The sequence below is a fragment of the Vicia villosa genome, unplaced genomic scaffold (genome assembly GCF_029867415.1).
Source record: "Vicia villosa cultivar HV-30 ecotype Madison, WI unplaced genomic scaffold, Vvil1.0 ctg.000030F_1_1, whole genome shotgun sequence".
In the NCBI taxonomy this organism is placed as follows: Eukaryota; Viridiplantae; Streptophyta; class Magnoliopsida; order Fabales; family Fabaceae; genus Vicia; species Vicia villosa.
In genome coordinates this window covers 790041-809241 of record NW_026704964.1, presented here as the reverse complement: position 1 = coordinate 809241, position 19201 = coordinate 790041, and positions in this window count along the sequence as shown.

Below are 19201 nucleotides of genomic sequence, written 5' to 3'. Positions count from 1 at the left end.
ATGAGTGGTTAGTTTGTTTTCCTGATTTTTTATTTGACCTGTTTACTTGAGAAATAATGATGTCACTTTTTTTTTAAAATACACTGTTCCAAAATATTTACTATAGTATAAAAAAAAAGTTGTTGTTTTGAAAATAAGAAAAATATTCTTTTATTAACTTAGTCTAAATTAATAATTTAGGAGAAAAATATATTTTTTTATTTTTTTATAACTCATTTTTTATTTTTCAACTTACTTTTTATTTTTTATTTTTTACTTTTCAACTCACTTTTTTATTTTTTACTTTTTATAACTTTATTATTATTATTTTTTTAATAAATTATTAATCAAAATATTCGAATAAATTATTTTTTAATAAAAAGATTATTATGATCATTTTAAATGATTGTTAATTTACATTTAAGATAGTATTTATTTTTCAAAATTAACTTTACTAATTAAATATTAATAACGAAGAAATATAATTGAAATAATTTTTATTTTAAGATACAATGTTTTTAAAAAGAATAATAATAAATTTAATTATAAAAAAAATATTTCAATTAAAATGAATTTAAAAATATACTTGAAAATGTGTGTTATTGGATAAAATACAAAAATGTGTGTCACTTATCATTAACTTTAATTTATATAATTCAAAATATTATTTTATTAATATATGTCATTAATGAAGTATATACAATTAAAATAATATTTCTACAATCAAATATTTGAAAAATTATTTGCTATTGATGTTATTTCACAAATATATGTTATCAATTTAAATAGGAGAAATATATATATATATATATATATATATATATATATATATATATATATATATATATATACACGGAAAAAAGAGTATTACCTATTCAATTGTAACATACTATTATTTATAGTCAAATTTTATTAGTATAAAGTTCTATTGATTCAGATATTTTTGTAAATGATACCTAAACAAAAATAATATTTGTATACGAAAAAAATTTATTATTGATCTAAATATTTTTATATTCGAAAAATTGATATTTATGATCCAAAAAATTTTTATTCAAAAAAGGTATACGGGAAAAAACTATTATTGATCTAAATAGTTTTATATACGAAAATTTACAATTGATTCAAATATTTTTGTAAATTATATCTAAACATAAGTAATATTTGTATATAGGGAAAATCTATTAAGGATCTAAATATTTTTATATATGAAAAATTATATTTGTGATCTGAAAAATTTTGATTCAAAAATTGTATATGGGAAAAAAATTTATTATTGATTTAAATATTTTGATATACAAAAATTTACTATTGATCCAGTAAACATAAATAATATTTGTATACGTAAAGAAAATTTATTATTAATTTTAACATTTTTATATACGAGAGATGATATTTATGATCCAAAAATGATATACGGAAAAAAGATTATTTATTTAAATATTTTATATAAAAAAATTATTATTGATTTAAATAGTTTTTTTCTTTTTTAACCTTCTATTTAAAATAAATATATTACATAAACAAATATATACAATGTGTCTTTTATTCTCTTCTTTTTATTTTAGAGTTTTTTTCTATAGGATATTGTTTATAAATATTAATAGGTGGATTTTTTTAAGTGGTTGATTTATAAGTATTAATAAATTATTTACATTAATATAATATTAAAAATTATTTAAAATATATTTCTACCAAGTGTTTCTTGTAACACCCCAAATTCTACCCGAAATTATAATGCAGAAATCAGAGTATTTTAAAAACTATCAGCAAACATTTGGGATATCACTTTTACTTCATATAAACAACACATAATCAGATACACAACACTTTAATCTCAGATGATCACAAACGACTTATATCAGCTCTAAGAGCAAACCAACTTTTATTTAATATGCAGCGGAATCATAACGTTCGACTTCATAAACAAATCATCTTTATTCAATCATAAACGACTTCAAAACATCGTAGTACTTCTCATTATTCAACTTAGAATTCAACAAGTTATATATTAACTACATGAAACAACAAAATAAACATCCCCCGAGTGCTACGTATCAAAGCGACACACCAATTGGACACGATGAACCTACAAACTTCCACGACTAATCTTGAGTACATGTCCATTTCCCATGGTAGGAAAAATATCAGCAAAGGGGTGAGATATCTTACAATATAAAGGAATGCATGATAAATAATATAGGAGATATAATTTCACCACTTCTCATCCACACAACATATCACAACAATTTTCGTCACTAACAACATATTCATATAATACAATTTTCAAAACGGCAACTATGTCATTGATCAATTAGGGAAACATATTCAAATTTACGATTATAATATGATCACGTCACAACAAACATCTCATCACCACGTCACAACAAACATCTTAATATCTCATCATCTCAACAATCCAAACACGATTCAAATGTAATTCAAATGCGACTCGAATGTGACTCAAACTTATAGAAATGCATGTGGTACCATTTGGAGTATAACTCCCATCGTCTCAAAAATTGCCATTGGGCACACGTCGCTATTTGCCATTAAGGCCTCGTCAATTTTTCCATTAAGGCCTCTTCTCTTTATGCAATGGATGTGACTCAATGAATGCAACATCCACACAAACACAACATATATAACACACCTCATCAACAATCAAACATCATCACTTAAATGTCAAAACTAAACGACAACAATAACATCACCACCAATCATGATAATACATCTCTTCGCTATCACGTTGCTACGTTGCATCATTATACAACAATACTTCACTTCACAACAACAGTATCACAATACAGTTTATCAACATTGACCATAGGGTCTACAACAACAACTACAAATTCCACATACTAGCAACAACGATAACAATTTTGTCATATTAAGAACAACAACAACTAATTCATCATGTTAACAACAACCATCAGCGATTCATCTCATTAACAACAACATCAACACGTTCTTCATATCAACATTAACAACAACAAATTCATCATGTTAACAACAAACATCACACCATACGAATCAAGTAACATCATAAAACGTTATATTCAACTTCATAATAAAGCATATTTATTGTTGATTCATCATATGGCATCATTATCGGCTTATACATGTCAAATACGCACAAATAATTGCATATAGCATACAATATCATTATCTATTCATACATATCAAACACATATAAAAAGTATAAGTCATATTAAATAATATTCTAATGGTTATAAATCCATTATTATAAGATAGGAATTTATTTTAGCTTTCTAACGGTCCAAATTCTGCACAACAAGGTTCGCTTAGCGGGCTACAAGCGCGCTTCAAGTGAGCTAGAGCTCCGCTTAGCAAACTCGCAAATTTTACAAAATGTTCTCAGCATCCGCTTAGTGATCCAGGGGCCTCTTAGCGGACGTGCGATTATGCAGAAAAATAACAGAGATGACAAACCTGCGTAACCACACTCCCATCACCCAAAACCATCATCAATCAACAATTAAAGGCATATAACAACATCAGCTAACATTATCCATCAACAATCATCATTCAAAACATGATTTCAACCATAATTTCATGAAAATCTATCACAAACCCTAACAATACAAAACTATGAAACTGAAAGATTAAAGGTTAAACACAAATCACAACATCACCCACTCATATAAACCTCTAACAATTCATCAATTACTCAGCAACCATTCATCAATTTCAACATTCATCAACATCATCAAAATTGCAAATCTCTACACATTCATGGATTTCAATTAAGAAGCCTAATCTCTACCATACCCATCATCATGCCAACCCTTAGAGAGTAAGAACCCCACCCTTACCTTAGCAAAAGCTTCATCTTCATCAATGGAGTTCTTCCACTTTATGCCATGTCTTTCTTCTCTTCTCCTCTTCTTTCTCTTCTTTTTCACCAAAATGAGTTATGAGACTAAATATCTAAAACCCTAGCTATTACTATCTCACTTCTCACTAATGGGCTTAACCCATAATTCTACCACTTAGGCCCAATACTACTAACTTCATTATATTATATCAAATAAATCACAAACCACTCCATAAATAATTAAATAGTCACATAACATAAACGAATATTATTCCCAATAATATTCCACAACTACAATCGATTCATAACTTAAATAATACCAACCCGCAATTGTATTTCTCCGACTAATTCGACCATAACTTAACTACTTCAATCAACACATTAATCCAATTACGTCTTTAAAATAATACCGATAAGTCCCGACTTCAACTAATCCCAACGAATAAATCCTTGATCAATTTAATTAAATAATTAATCAAATTCGGGGCGTTACATTTCTACCCAGTCAAACTCCCAAGAGATAGTTAGACATAAAAAGATCATATCTCTGATTTCGACTTTAGATAACGATTCTATGAGAAACGATGAATCACTTAATCATAAGGATTCATAATAAAGATATTTGTGCCTATAAATGACATTATAACAGTGACATCAAGAACGGGAAATAACATTCCAAACACCTTTTCAAAAATACTCAAGGAATGGCGAATCTAGGAAGAAGGTCATCTTGTAACCTCAAGCGTTCACGACCCATAACAAGCATAGTGGTGAGGGAAAATCAGCAGCAGGAGGAGGGTCTCACCACTTCATCTTTCAGACCAGAGGATTAAACCCATCAACCTCCGATATTTGAGGCACCCATACCTCCTTCATAAGAGGGAAAGTTTCACATACTAGAGGTTATCCCGATATATCCACCTATAGAAGACAATGACATGGTCCATAACTAACCTTAAGGAGTCTAGCTGGAATACAAAGAGATGGGCATACTACTAAGGAATTCACTAGGACCATAAAACAAATAGTCGGTGATTCTAGAGCTTCGGAGCAAGCAACTTCCAGGGGGAGAAATCCCAACTCGTCATCAAAATTTGAGTCCTAGAGATGAAATTACTAATTATAGTAACTAATCCCCTGACACAAAGGAATGCATAGAGGAATGCAGTGATGTAGATCCCGATCCCCTCGATCTCATATGGAATCTCATGAATTCTTCGAAGTGAAAGATTGACAACCAATGATTTATGGTTGGCAAATACCAAGGGCCATATAATCTTTCTCTTTAGAGGATTTTAGGGAGGAAGAAGAGAAAGTGACATTATGGGACGCCTTTACCAGAGGAATGAACGAAAATCTAATCCAGATGGAACTCTAGAAGCCGCACGAAATGGGAAAATATGACATAATGACTTACCCTGACGAACACATATAGCTGATTCACGCACTCGTTAATTTTTGAGGCATGAGAGGTTTGGAAAACTGTAAGTTATTCGTTCTCACACTAAAGGCCATAGTTATTACTTTGTTTAGGGGACTCATGAATGAATCCATAAATTCTTGGAGCCAGCTCAATAGGATATTTTTGGCGCACTTCACAACTTCTAAGAGACAACACAAATCGGTGGAAAGTTTCAGATTCATCATGCAAGAGAAAGGCGAAACATTTAGATTTTACATAGACAGGTTCAACAAAGAGTCTGTATTCGTTAAAGGTGTTGATGATGAAATTAAGAAGTATCTAATCAGCTTCTTGGTTCAAGGTTTATGATGATTGGTGATGCTAAATAATCTCACACAACTCCTAAATAGGTCTAACATAATCAACATACTATGAAATTTTATATAGATTTAATTTGAGAGAAAAGGTGTTAAAAAGAACACTCGTGGTTTTTTTAGATTTGTAATAGTATGGTTTTTTATTATTTTCAGTAGGAAACCTTAATACTAGGCTGACTATAAAAAATATTTGCGATCAACAAAAGTTTGACTTGCTTTTGATTGTTGAACTAATGTTTCTTTATGTTCATTTCCATGCTAAGTGTCTTAAACATATTGGAATTAAGATATTTGTATTTAATTTTAGACAAAATCATGATTCAAACCTATGAGATTTTGTGTAATAGATATGAACAACATGTAACTTTTTCTATAAAACTAGACCAAGCTAAATTCTTCATCATAGATGTATATGCAAGTAACTCACATGTGATTCAAATGCAACTATGGAATGAACTTACCAATCTTCAACAGGACAATATTGACTCATGGTGCATGATTAGTGATTTTAATTTTGTTATAAGTCCCCATGAGAAATATGGTATATTCAGTCCAAACAAAACTTCCATTGATGAGTTTATTTGTTGGACAAATCAAAATGATCTTATGCATTTTGACACTGGTAGCTATTACATTTGGACCAATGGGAGGAAATGTGGTGGTTATTCTTTTGTTAGGCTTGACAAAACCATTTGTAATCAGAATTGGCTAGATAATTAGAACGTGGTAAATTACTTCACTTTGATCAAAAATCACTCATACCATTACTTTATTCTTCTCCATTGTGACAAAGGTAGGTTTTATTCGGCTAGGCCATCCAAAATTTTGAAAGTTTGGAATTTGGATGGTAGATGTAGATAACTAATTGTTGATACTTGGAATATATGTTTGGTTTATTTTCCTATGTTTATCTCATCTACTAAATTGAGATCTCTTAAATCTATTCTCGAGAAATAGAACAATTCTAGACCGGCTACGAGCCCAATTGGCCAAGTCACAAGCCCACCTTACTCGATTCAACATATAAAACAATTCATATGCTATGATAAGGTACATAATCTCTGATCTCCAATTCCACTTTACTCATATTAAACCTTGAACTTACTTGGGTATTAAAGTGTTATCCATGCAGGTCAACCTCACGTCGCTATAAAGGAGATCGGAGCCACCGTCTAAAATCAACAATCATTCATTTCTCATGATTTCTAGAATCATCGAGAGCTAGAATCTCCATTTCTGATTCCTGAATCGGAACAAAAACAAAGAGACATTTGATAATATTCATCTTAAAGTCAATCACGCTAGATAATCATATTATTAATTTCTATTTTTTTGTTTAATTCAGAAAATAATTAGAATTATACTTCATTAGAATAATAAATATCTCATTAGAATGCCTCCCTTAAAGCAAATTAAGAATGCAATACACAATATAGATGATAATTCTACTTCAGGCCCCAAAGGATTTGAAGGATGTTTTTTCTAAGCATATTGGGATATAGTAGGGACTAATGTAATCAATTAAGTTACACAATTCTTTGAACAAGGTTGGATCATTCCTAATCTTAATTCAGTCATTGCAACTTTGATACGTAAACAACATGGAGCAATTTTTATTAATCAATATCGACCTCTTGCACTTGCAAAATTTCTATTAAAAATTATCACTAAGATTATTGCATATAAGATGTTTATCTTAGCTCCTAAAATTATTTCAGAACACCGAAGAGTCTTCATTAGGGCCAACCATATTTATGAGTGCCTTAAGATTATTTCAGAAGTTATTAATATGTTATATAAAAAATATGTTGGAGGTATTATGGCTTTGAAGATAGATATCAGAAAAGCCTTTGATACTTTAGGTTGGATATATTTTATTAAGGTTCTTGTTCAATTAAGATTTAATCAAAAGTTTTGTGATAGGAATTTTATCATTCTCTAACCAGCCAAATTATCAATCATGATAAATAAGATAGCTACATGTTTTTTTCTTGCTCCATAGGAGTGAGACAAGAAGATATAATGTTCCCGTTCTTCTCTCTTGCTCTTCTGCATTGTTGAAAAGGCCCTTAGCGGGCAGTTATCTATGTTGAAGGATCATGGTAAGTTGACATGCATATCATTTGGTAAGACAATCATTCTTAACCATCTTTTTTTTAGATGAACTTATGATATTCTACAAAGCTACCAGCAAAAAAGCTTAAGTCATTAACCACCTCCTTCAAAAATATGGGTCAAAATTTTGTTTAACAAATCAATACATCTAAGTTTAAGCTTTATGGTGGAGGTATTTTTAGATCTAGACTGAGGCACATTATAGATATGCTTGGATTCATTGTGGCACAAACACCATTTAACTATCTTGGAGTTCCTATAATCAAAGGCAAACTTAGAACTCATCATTTTCAGATCATAGCATAGAGTATTGGTCAAGGTAGTTATTTGGAAGATTTACCTTCTTTCTATGATGGGTATGGTTCAAATGATCCAGTAAATCATACGAGGCAAATTTTTGTTTATTCTTAATAATTATGAATGACCAATCAATCTTCTTATCAAACTGGAATCTTGCAATAGAAATTTTGTATAGACAAGTAGCATAGACAGTAGAAAATTGATTGCTACATTTTGGAAGGTTATTTGCTCATCTTTGTATGAAGAAGGTCTTGGTATAAGAGATGTTAAGACAATAAATAATTTTGTTTGTTTGTCTATTTGTTGGAGGTTATTGAGTATCAATAATAAATGGTCTTATGCATTTATTAGTAGACGCTTCAAGGAAAAAAACTAATTATGCATCATATTTATTCTTCAATAAGGTATGGTGTTAAACATTCATTTTCCTTTCTAGAAGAACATAATAGGTGGTCGTTTGATAATAGAAATGACATTGATTTATGGACAGACAATTGGTTGAGATACAAAATTAAAGATTTACACCTACTATTGTCAGTGAATATTCACTTTATGCAAACTAGTAAGGCCAATTCAATTATCCATGAAATTAATTAAAACATTCCTCATGTTTTATCCATTTTGACACCTAAAACTGCTAAAGACATTTTGAAAATTAACTTGTTATTTGATATTACTACTCCCGATGAACTCATTTGAACATGATTTGTAAATGTTGATATATCTTTTAAAGATGCTTACAATTGTATTATAGAGATCACATTGGGTTTCTTTTACAAAATTCATTTGACATACCTACATATACTTCCTACTAAGTCATTAGTGACTCGGAAGCTAATGCATAATGTTATTGAAATAGAAGTCAACCTAATTCGAAGGGGGAATTTATACGGTTTTGATGTTCCCTCTGCAATCATGATGTGGAAATTGCATGCAACTTATTTCTTTGATACATGTACATGTTACTTTTATGTCATTGGGTGAAGCGATTGTTTGACATGAATATTTATAGAACAAGTTATGAAAGCTTATTCAAATTTGCTCGTAAAAGTTGAATGTCACGAATTCAAAATTTAATCACGACTCTCATCGTAATAATTTCTTGGAAAATTTAACACACAAGAAATGATATCATGTTTTAAAATGGTTAAATTAACTTTAATATAAACATTCTTCTCGTTAAACAATTGGTCTATATAATTTCTACTTTTTTCATGGGACATGTGTACTCTTAAATTCACGAGTTTACAAATTTTAAATGCTTTGACATCAAATGTAGACATCCTCCTCCACCTAGAATCATACAAGTTAATTGGTGACTTTTTAGTCATAGTTGGCTTAAGTACAACATAAATGGAGTTTCAAGAGGAAATCATATAATATCAATTTACGGTGGCATGTTTAAGGATGATTTAGAAACACTCTCGAGAGCTTTCTCAGTTAAGATTGAAGTCTGCGTCTCCTTTCGAGTTGAATTCCATAGAATCACGTTTATTATTGAATATGCTAACATAATGAATTGGAAAATTATATTGCTCAAAACCGACTCAATGTTGATCATTTGTGTATTTTCTAATTTGAATATTGTCTATTAGTATCATTTTATTAAATGAAATGATACTTGACACACTTTATGTTCATTTAGATTTTAGATATCTTAAATTTTTATAGAGAAAAATGCATGGGTAGATGATTAGTCAATGCATTTTTTTTATTAATTATAACAATTGATGAGATTCACTTCCTATTTGTACTTTTAAATGTTTTTTAGGAATATGTTGAACATGTCCGATTATTATTTTTTGTTAGTGGTTTGATGAGTTATATTTTATATCTTTTAATTTATATTTATTCATAAAACAAAAAAAAAAATTATTATATAAGAGAATATCTCATTACAAGCCTTGAATCTCTCATCCACCTGATGAAATTCCAATTATGCCCCCTGCTTCCGTAGATGCGCATATGAAAGCGTTTTATTTAAAATTGTTTCTTTCCGTAGGTACATCTACGAAAGCGTAAAAAACATAGTGAACGTTAGAAAAATTCAAAATATTTCAGTTCAGTGAATCTTCGGAACGTGTTAAAAATATAGTGTTCCGTAGATATATCTACGGAACATTATGTTATATTTTAAAAACGATCCATTTCTGTCAAAATATAGTATAACATAGTAATGTAATATAAATGTAATGGTATATATAGTACACAAAAAGAAAACATTGTGTATACCTTCCAAATAGTGTCAAACATAATAAAATAAAATTACATCAATCTAATAAAAAATACAGACATCAAAAGTGTGTCAAACTGAGACTGTTGAGACTAGTAGTTTTAATCCATATTCAAATAAAATAAGGCCCCCAAAAAAGGCAAGCCAACAACAACAACAGTAAAACATAACTTCTTTGACGTTATCCAAGATAACTGAACTCTCCCGGAGCATAGTCGATCAACACATTACCATGTGTTGTATGATGATAAGAGATTCACTGCAGAACAACTACAAAGTTTTAGTGGTTTTATATTACATTTAGCATAAGTTATTAGTAATACTTTGTAGCTGATATGCACTGAATCTAATCTCATCATACAACACATGGTAATGCTGGTCGACTATGTTCTGGGAGAGTTCAGTTATCTTGGATAACGTCAAATAAGTTATGTTTTACTGTTGTTGTTGGCTTAACTTTTTTAGGGGCCTTATTTTGTTTGGATATGGAAGTTATATTTTACTGTTGATGTTGATGCATGTTGTGCAATCCTCCTAGTTATAACGGGGTTTGGATGGTCGGCCATAATGTCTGTGTAATAAAAATAAAGTTGAATTAGATACAATTAAATTATAAAAACAAAAGGAAATAGGAAAAACAAAAAAAAATCGAATTTTCTTTATTTCGTAGAGACAGCTACGGAAACATCTACATTTACTTGTCCCGTAGATGCCTCTACGAAACATTCTGCAACATCCAAACCTCAACAATGGCATTTGTATTGTACTGTTCAAAACATTTCAAAACTCAACCAACAATAACTACGAATTAAATTGAGATTTGAACGAGTCAGAATTAGTTTTGAACTCAGAAATACTCGAAAATAACTCTATTACGGGAAATACTCGAAAATAACTCGAAAACTCGAAAACTTACCGATTAAATTGAGTTTTGAACGAGTCAAAATGTGTTGATCGTTCACGTTGATGTTCACTGCCGAATTAAAAAAGAAACAATGAAGTTTGGTGGAAGTTTGATTTTTGAGGTTGAGAGAGTTGGACTTTGAAAATTAAAATGTTCAGAATGAGGGAGGAGAAGAGTCTGGCTTTACTTTAACATCCAATTCTTCCATAGATCCATCTAGGGAACAACACAACGTGAAAAAAAAAGTGTTTCCAAAAGTATATCTACGAAAACATGAGGGTATTTTAGACAACTCGCATGGTGTGTGAGATATTCAAAAGGATGTAATAAGAGTTTCTCTTATTATATAATAGCTATTAAAAAACAATTTAGAAGAAATATGGTACACAAAAAAGAAAAAGAAAAAGGGGTATAAACTCTTATCTTCGTCAAAAGTCATAAGCTTTGTTCATGCACAAAAAAAAGCTACATTCACTTATAAATATTTACACAATAAACTTACAATGCTTTGTAAATTTTAAATTTAAACTAAAATAAATTAATTAAGAAACTAAAGTCAATGTGTTTAGATCAAATACTAGTTCTTTATGATAAGTTCCATTTGAAAGAGGACAAATATCATAAAAAGAACATTACCACTACTTTTGTAAAAAGATCAATTTAAGATTATTTTACAATTTTACTTTAGGGACTTTTGAACAATCAATTCATGGGGAAAAAATTACAGCTGTACAAAAAACATTTTCTAAAACCGAAGGTATGTCACGTCCACGTAGGTTACATTTTTGTCCACAAAGAGGGATGTGCCTACCAAGAACATGAACTAACACCGCAGAGCACAACTGCGGTGGTACTTAACAAAAACCGCATCCCCCTCATCCTTAGCCCCAAATGCCGCCACCAAGTAGTGCTCATAAATCTCTTTCAGGGTGGAGAACCTGGCATGAGCCCCATTCGTCGTCCTACACTCAAAATAAGCCATAAATGGATCTATATCTAAATAATCCACCATCCACTCGATGGCCTCAACCCCCTGTATCCGGGAATGGTCCAACAACCTCCCTCTAATAGGGAAGTGAAGCAGACAAGCCATATTATGGAGTGTGATTGTCAACTCCCCAATAGGAAAGTGGAAAGAAGACGTCTCCTTGTGCCGCTTTTCGGAAAATTCCCCTTGCATGTCGTGACTAATGGTAACATATCTGGTACAACATAAACCGCCAAGTCCGGATCCAGCAACAACATCATTAAATCCCCTGCATGTCGTGGCTAATGTTAGTTGTTGTTAGATCCTAAATAAGTAAACCATTTAAATAAAAAAGTGCGGTTAGAAAAAACACCTCGCCATCCCAAATATGTTGAGCGGCATGGTCATGATAGTATATCAAGACGAACGTGTCAGAAGGCCCTCCTGGGTAGCCGTCCTCCTGTGCATCATGTACGTCGTCCTGATCATTCTCTTCGTGCTCAGGGTGAACCTCCTCCTCATGCACCTCATTGTGCTCAGGTACCTCCTCCTGAGTAACCTCACGAGAGAAAGACGCCTGAGACAGGCGAATCCTCGGTGTAGATAAGGATCCTGTATGTGCCTCCTCCACGTGGGCTCGACCCTATTCCCGAGTCATTCCTTGTTGTGCGGCTCTCTCGCGCCGAGCTGAGACTGTCTGGGTTGGCCTCCCCCGTCTTAATCGATCGATCGGTGCTTGATTATCAACTATTTTCCTAAAAAATGTCACTGGTTAATAATAGTCAAGTTAAGAGTATCATCTAACATCCAATTATGAAACAAATTTGAAAATAAAAAAACTACTCGGAGAATATTTCGGAAGTGCATATCTGAAACTGGTTAGACGAGATTTCGGATATGTACTTCTGAAATAACCCGCGAACAATTGTTGATTAACTTCCTGTTCTTGCCTTAACTCAGCCAAAATTAAATTTTTAACATTTAAACACTAACATTGAACTACAGTAACATCAACCTACACATTGTACTAAAATCTAACAACTCTAAATTCTAACTTTGAACTTGAGGTAAAGAGTATTAAAAACTTACAAATTTGTTGAGCTTTGAGTTGAAGTTGGAGCGTTTTTTGAGAATGCTTGAATGGAACTTGTAGAGTGTGAATCTTCAATACAAGTTTTGGTAAAAATGAGTTTTTGTTGTTGTAGAGAATATTTGGTGTTCTAAGAGAAAGCAAAGAATGGGGGTGGTTGTTTGCGTTTTCTGAAATACCTCAAATTATTTCAGATATGTATCTCTGAAGACACATTTTTTTATTAAAAAAGACTCTGCATATGCATATCCGAAATCATATTTTTTGTGTAAAATAGAACGACTTCGGATATACATATGCAAAGTCTTTTTTATTTATTTAAAAATGTGTCTTCGAAGATGCATATTTAAATTTAAGAGTATTTTAGAGTTTTCATCAGAAATCGTTAAGAAGTCATATGAACGCATAGATAATTTCCTTATTAGCAATTGCAAATGTCAACTTGGAGAGATAAATTTTGTAATGGGCCCGTAATCTTTTAAGTAGACATTATGTAGCATAAATCATTTGGCCCGTTTTACTTTATGTTTCAAAAAAGCAAATGTTTCATGAATATCATTTTAACTTTATGGATATCATTTTTATTTTCAGGTTCCACACAAATCTTGTCCTCTTATGCTGCCCCTAACTTTGATCTCTCCTTACTTCAATTTTGCTTATTATTTTATAGCTTGTCCTAAAGTTAGCTCCTACTAAAGAAAAAGTGTAACATTGGAAAATATGAAATAATTAATCTCCTGCATTTTGACAAAATCCACTTATGTTAAATAACTATTGGGTCAATTGGTGGGCTTTTGGAACCAAATCTATCAATCATGAAGATTTAACCTGTAACCCCCTTTATATCTGGCACCCCACCCCACCCCACGTATTATTTAGAAAAGATTTATATTTACTAAAAAAATCATTTTTACTAGATGGTAAATTCAAAATATCTGGTAATTACAATGAAATTTTCGATATGTTTTTTTGCATTTTTAGCATAAATAACAAAAATTTCGATGAAAAAATACAGATAATTTTGAAAAATTTGATATTTATCTGAAAACATACTGAAATTTTTTGAAATTTTTGATTCGTAACTAAAACTTTCGCAAATTTTAAAATTTTCAGTATACCAAAAGTTTTGTCTATATTTATAATTTTCGGCAATTCAGAATAATATTTTACTTTTGTGGTTCAGAACTGTTATGGTCTTCTACATATTTCTGTATAAATTTTATGCATTTTCCCACCACTGACGCCCGTATGTTTTATATATAACAATTTCAAAATTTAAAACTTTTTCATCTCTATGATATTGATAGTTTACTTTTTATATGTTGTAAATAACAAATATTTTAGTCCTAGTATGGAGGATTAGCATGTGCACAGACTATTGATAAATAACATGGTATTGTTGTTTTCATTGTTCATCCTAATAATGCAAATGGGGAGCGGAGAAGGAAAGATAAATTGATTATGAATTGTGAGAGAGGAAAAAACTACAAAAAGAAAAATGCATCTAAAAATAATAATTCCTCATGAGACATTTATTGTGTAAAAGTTAAATATTCTTTTAGGGTGAGATCTCTTGCCAAGTGGTAGCGGCTGAAAAGTGATGGTAAGGTGCGGGTTGTACAATCATAAATTATATAAAGATTTAGATGGTTGGATGCGGGTTGCACAATAATTTGTTTGTTAAAGAATTCATTACTTTGTTTGTTAACGAATTCATTACAGTGGCGGTCGAATTTATTCGCACTTTTCAAAGTTTGCTGGTTGTCATTTCATGTTTTTTTTTACAATTTAGTTTCATCTCTTACATATATTCGCTTAATTATTTTGTTTTTATTGGGTTGGGCTCTGTGTTCCTTAGTTTGTTTGTAACATATTTACAAGAGACCGAGTGCAATTAAATTAAGATTATAAACATTAAAGGTCACACATGTAAATTTATTTGATGCCATATAAATTATATTTAGACATGTATTTAAATTTGAATTTAGTTATTAATTTTAAAATGATCAATAATTATATAAATTCAATTGTATAAAAATATAAAAGAGAAAAAAAAAGATTCGTGAGATGAAAGAAAAATGAATATTCAATATATAAAATTAATTTTTTTTATTAAATTAAAGTAATTGTTATTAAAATAAAATATGTATTGTGTCGATAGTGGCCCGTAAAATAGAAAGTTTATTTAATACAATATAAAATGTATTTTATACACAGATATAAATTTGAAATGATTTATTTAATTGTAAGATGAAAACTAATTATACGACTTCAATTGTATTCAATAATCATGCAAAAAGAAAAAAATGATTTGAGAGTATTTTTTTTATATTTTAAAATAAGGATTTTGTCTTTTAAATCAAGATAAATTGTTGATTAAAATAAAATAAACATCGTGTTGATAATGACTCGTGAGATAAAAAATATTTGATAAGATATAAAATGTATTTAGATAGACATACAAAATTTAAAATTGTTTACTTAATTGTAAAATAAAAAATAATTATATAAATTTAATTGTATTAAATAATCATACGAAAAGAAGAAAAAAAACTTGTGATTGAGAAAAAAAACTAATACTTAGAAATAATGATTTTGTCTCTCAAACTAAATTAATGGTTGATTAAAATAAAATAAAAAATATCGCGTTGATAGTAACATGTGATATAAAATAAATTTTTAATTTTATTATTATTAAAAAATAGATTATTAGTATTTTTAGTGATGATAAATAAATAAAAAAAATTAAAATGAATGTGTATGTATTACTACTGGTGATTTAATTGGTGAAAATTAAAAAATGAATAAACATATCAATTTTAAAAAGAATTAAATATTTAGTAAATTATTGAAATTGTACACATGTCATACTATAATAAGAGATAAGAATGAGAAAGATTGAGCTAAACATTATTCAATTATTTAAATGTCATTTTTTAATGTAAATAATTTGTAATGAAAGAGTAATTTAGAGAGTTCAATAGATTTTTAATAAATAAATAATAGAATTGAAGATTAAAAAAATGTTGAAGTATAAATTACTTGAAATTAACTTATTAAAATAAATTATGAATTAATAAAAATAAACTATAAATTAACTTATTAAAATAAATTATAAATTAATAAAATAAACTAAATTAGAAAGAAAATTATAGGTGTGAAATTAATTTTTTTAAAATATATCAACAAATAAAAATAATGTATCTGCTAAACAAATTTCACTTTCTTAGATTCATTCAATAATTAATCTATATAATTAATCTATACATAAATGGCAAAGATAAAAAAATAAAATTTATATAATGGATAATACCTATTTTTATTTCTGTCATATGAGGTTGGTTTGAAAAAAAACTCTGTCGAAAAAAAACTCTGTCGAAAAAAAAGTTGTAAGAATTCCCTTAACATTTGAAGATTCTCTCATTTTAAATCTTGTAAAAATTTTGCTTTTAAAACCAACCTTGCCACTTGAAGGACTCTATTATTTTGAAACTTGTAAATTATTTTTTTTAGTAAAACCAACATTGCCCGTCATATTCCAGAGGATTTAAAATGACATAATCTACAAGATTATAGGGTTTAAAATGACTGAATCTTCAAATGGCAAGGTTGATTTTAAAAACAAAAATTTTACAAGGTTTAAAACGAGAGAATCTTCAAATGTTAGGAGAATTCTTGCAATTTTTTTTGGCAAGGGAATTTTTCAAACCAACCCCATATAGCAGGGATGAAAATAGATATTACTCCCTCCGTTCTTTATTATAAGTCGTTTTGAAAAAAAAAATTGTATTTAAATATAAGTCGCTTTACAATTCCAATGAATAATTAATGCTATTTTTCCTATTATATCCTTAAATATTTATTATTCTCTCTCCTTTCAATTATATAAATTTATCTTCCACATGTCATTAATGAAGAATAATTTTGTAAAAACCTTCATAATTTCTCATTTTCATACAACAATTATTATTTTTCTTAAACTGTGTGAAAAGTCTAAAACGACTTATAATAAAAAACGGAGGGAGTAATCCTTAGTATAATAGTCAAACGAAAAACATATCCCATCCAAACATAAATGAAGTTTAAACAAACGAGCACTCCACATTTTCATAGTTAGTTACTTCTTCCGTCCCACAATCAGTGACTTATTTGTAATAAAATGATGTCCCAAAATGAATGACTCATTTTAATTTTTAATACTTTTTCAATTTCACCCTCTAATTAATAAAAAGTTTACTATTCCCAATATATGATAAGGGTACTATAGTAAAAATAATATTTTCTCTTACTTTTTTACACTTTTCTTAATCTATGTGAAATGGTATGCTGGATCATTAATTGTGGAACGGAGGGAGTAATTTTTTTCTCTCTCAATATTTTCATAGTAATACCCTTTTGTTGTAGAAAATTTTCATAGTAATACCCTTTTGTTGTAGAAAAGTAGTGATGAATCTGTTGAGCACCATTTAGACATTAGTAATAGTAGCTGGCAAAGTGCAGATAAAGTGTTGCTAAAACCTGATAAAAATTGCAAATTATAAAGACACTGCTCTCTGTACAATCCAATGCTTTAAATTCAACTAATGCATTGTTGTGTTGGAGAAGTCATTAATTTTCTAGTTAGTTAGTGCAACACAACACAACAATGCCTCCAAATGTTCCAAATAAAATTCATATTAATTAATCAATCGTCAGAAGTTCCAATAATGATTGACGTTAGACTCGATAATGAAGACTACAGTCGATCTCACGCAATTGCAAATTGGTGGAAAATAAAAAAAAAATCCATATTAATTAAATAGTACTAATCTTTACTTAAAAAACTAATCAATTTTCTTTTTGAAAGTATCATAAGTATTCTTGCCCTATGATTATCATACCATAAATATATAAGATCACAACATGTTCTCCTTAGAAATGAATGAACAAAATGGAGGATCTAACCTAAAAGATCACCCGCAATGATTTCTATCTATTTCTAGGATTTAATCATCTTTTTTTAAACTGAATGAATGAAGAATACAAAGTCATAATTGAGTCAAATTTATAGGTCTAAACCAACAAAGCTTAGATTTTAATCTAATAGTAGGAGGAGAATTAGACTCTAATGGTCATCATTATTATCCAAAAAAAAAACCTCAAATCATATTATAAACAAACTCAATAATTTTTTTAAACATTTAATATCACTATTTTAAATATATTTTTTATCCTACTTAAATTGATTTATTTTGTGTTAAATTCAATGTATAAAGTTTAGTAATTATTTTTCATACTATAGTACTACTATCTTTCACTATCCCTATTTGAATCTTGAACCAAATCGGTAAAGGTCTAAACCCTGGCCCCTACCCTAAAACCCAATTGACAAAAGAGAGAAAAAAACAAATTCAAGTCTCAGTCAACAACTTTCTCTAATTAACACACTAAATAATGCACCAGGTCATCATAACCTATAGATATATAGCTATAGATACACCCCCTACACTATTTAATTTTTCCTCTGCTTAACTTAAATTTAATCCCTGCAAGGCTGCAACAGAAAGATATGTTATTTTTTGAACCCCCTCACAAGATACCATACCCCCACACTAGTATGTGACATAACATAACATAGCTACAGTATAGGACTCACTTTCCTTGGATTTTGAAAAGCTCAAAATCTTTATCAAGGAACCGAACCAAACAGGGCCTTGAAACCACGCTTATTCAGAATCATCTTTAATTCAAACACAACTGTTTCTAAATAAGGTAGTGAGAGAGAGAAAAAGTGATTATTTGTGCGCGCGCGCATGTGATATGTGTGTGTGACCACACATACAAACACAACACACATGAATGATAACACAAAAGTGGGAATTTGAAAGGTCTCTTTGGGGAACACAGATTAACACACTCTCTTTTTATCTTTCTGCTCTGCTCACAACACAACAACATTGACCCTCACCTACGAACATTTTTGTTTTGTGTGGTTTTTTTTAGGGTTTGATTAGTGC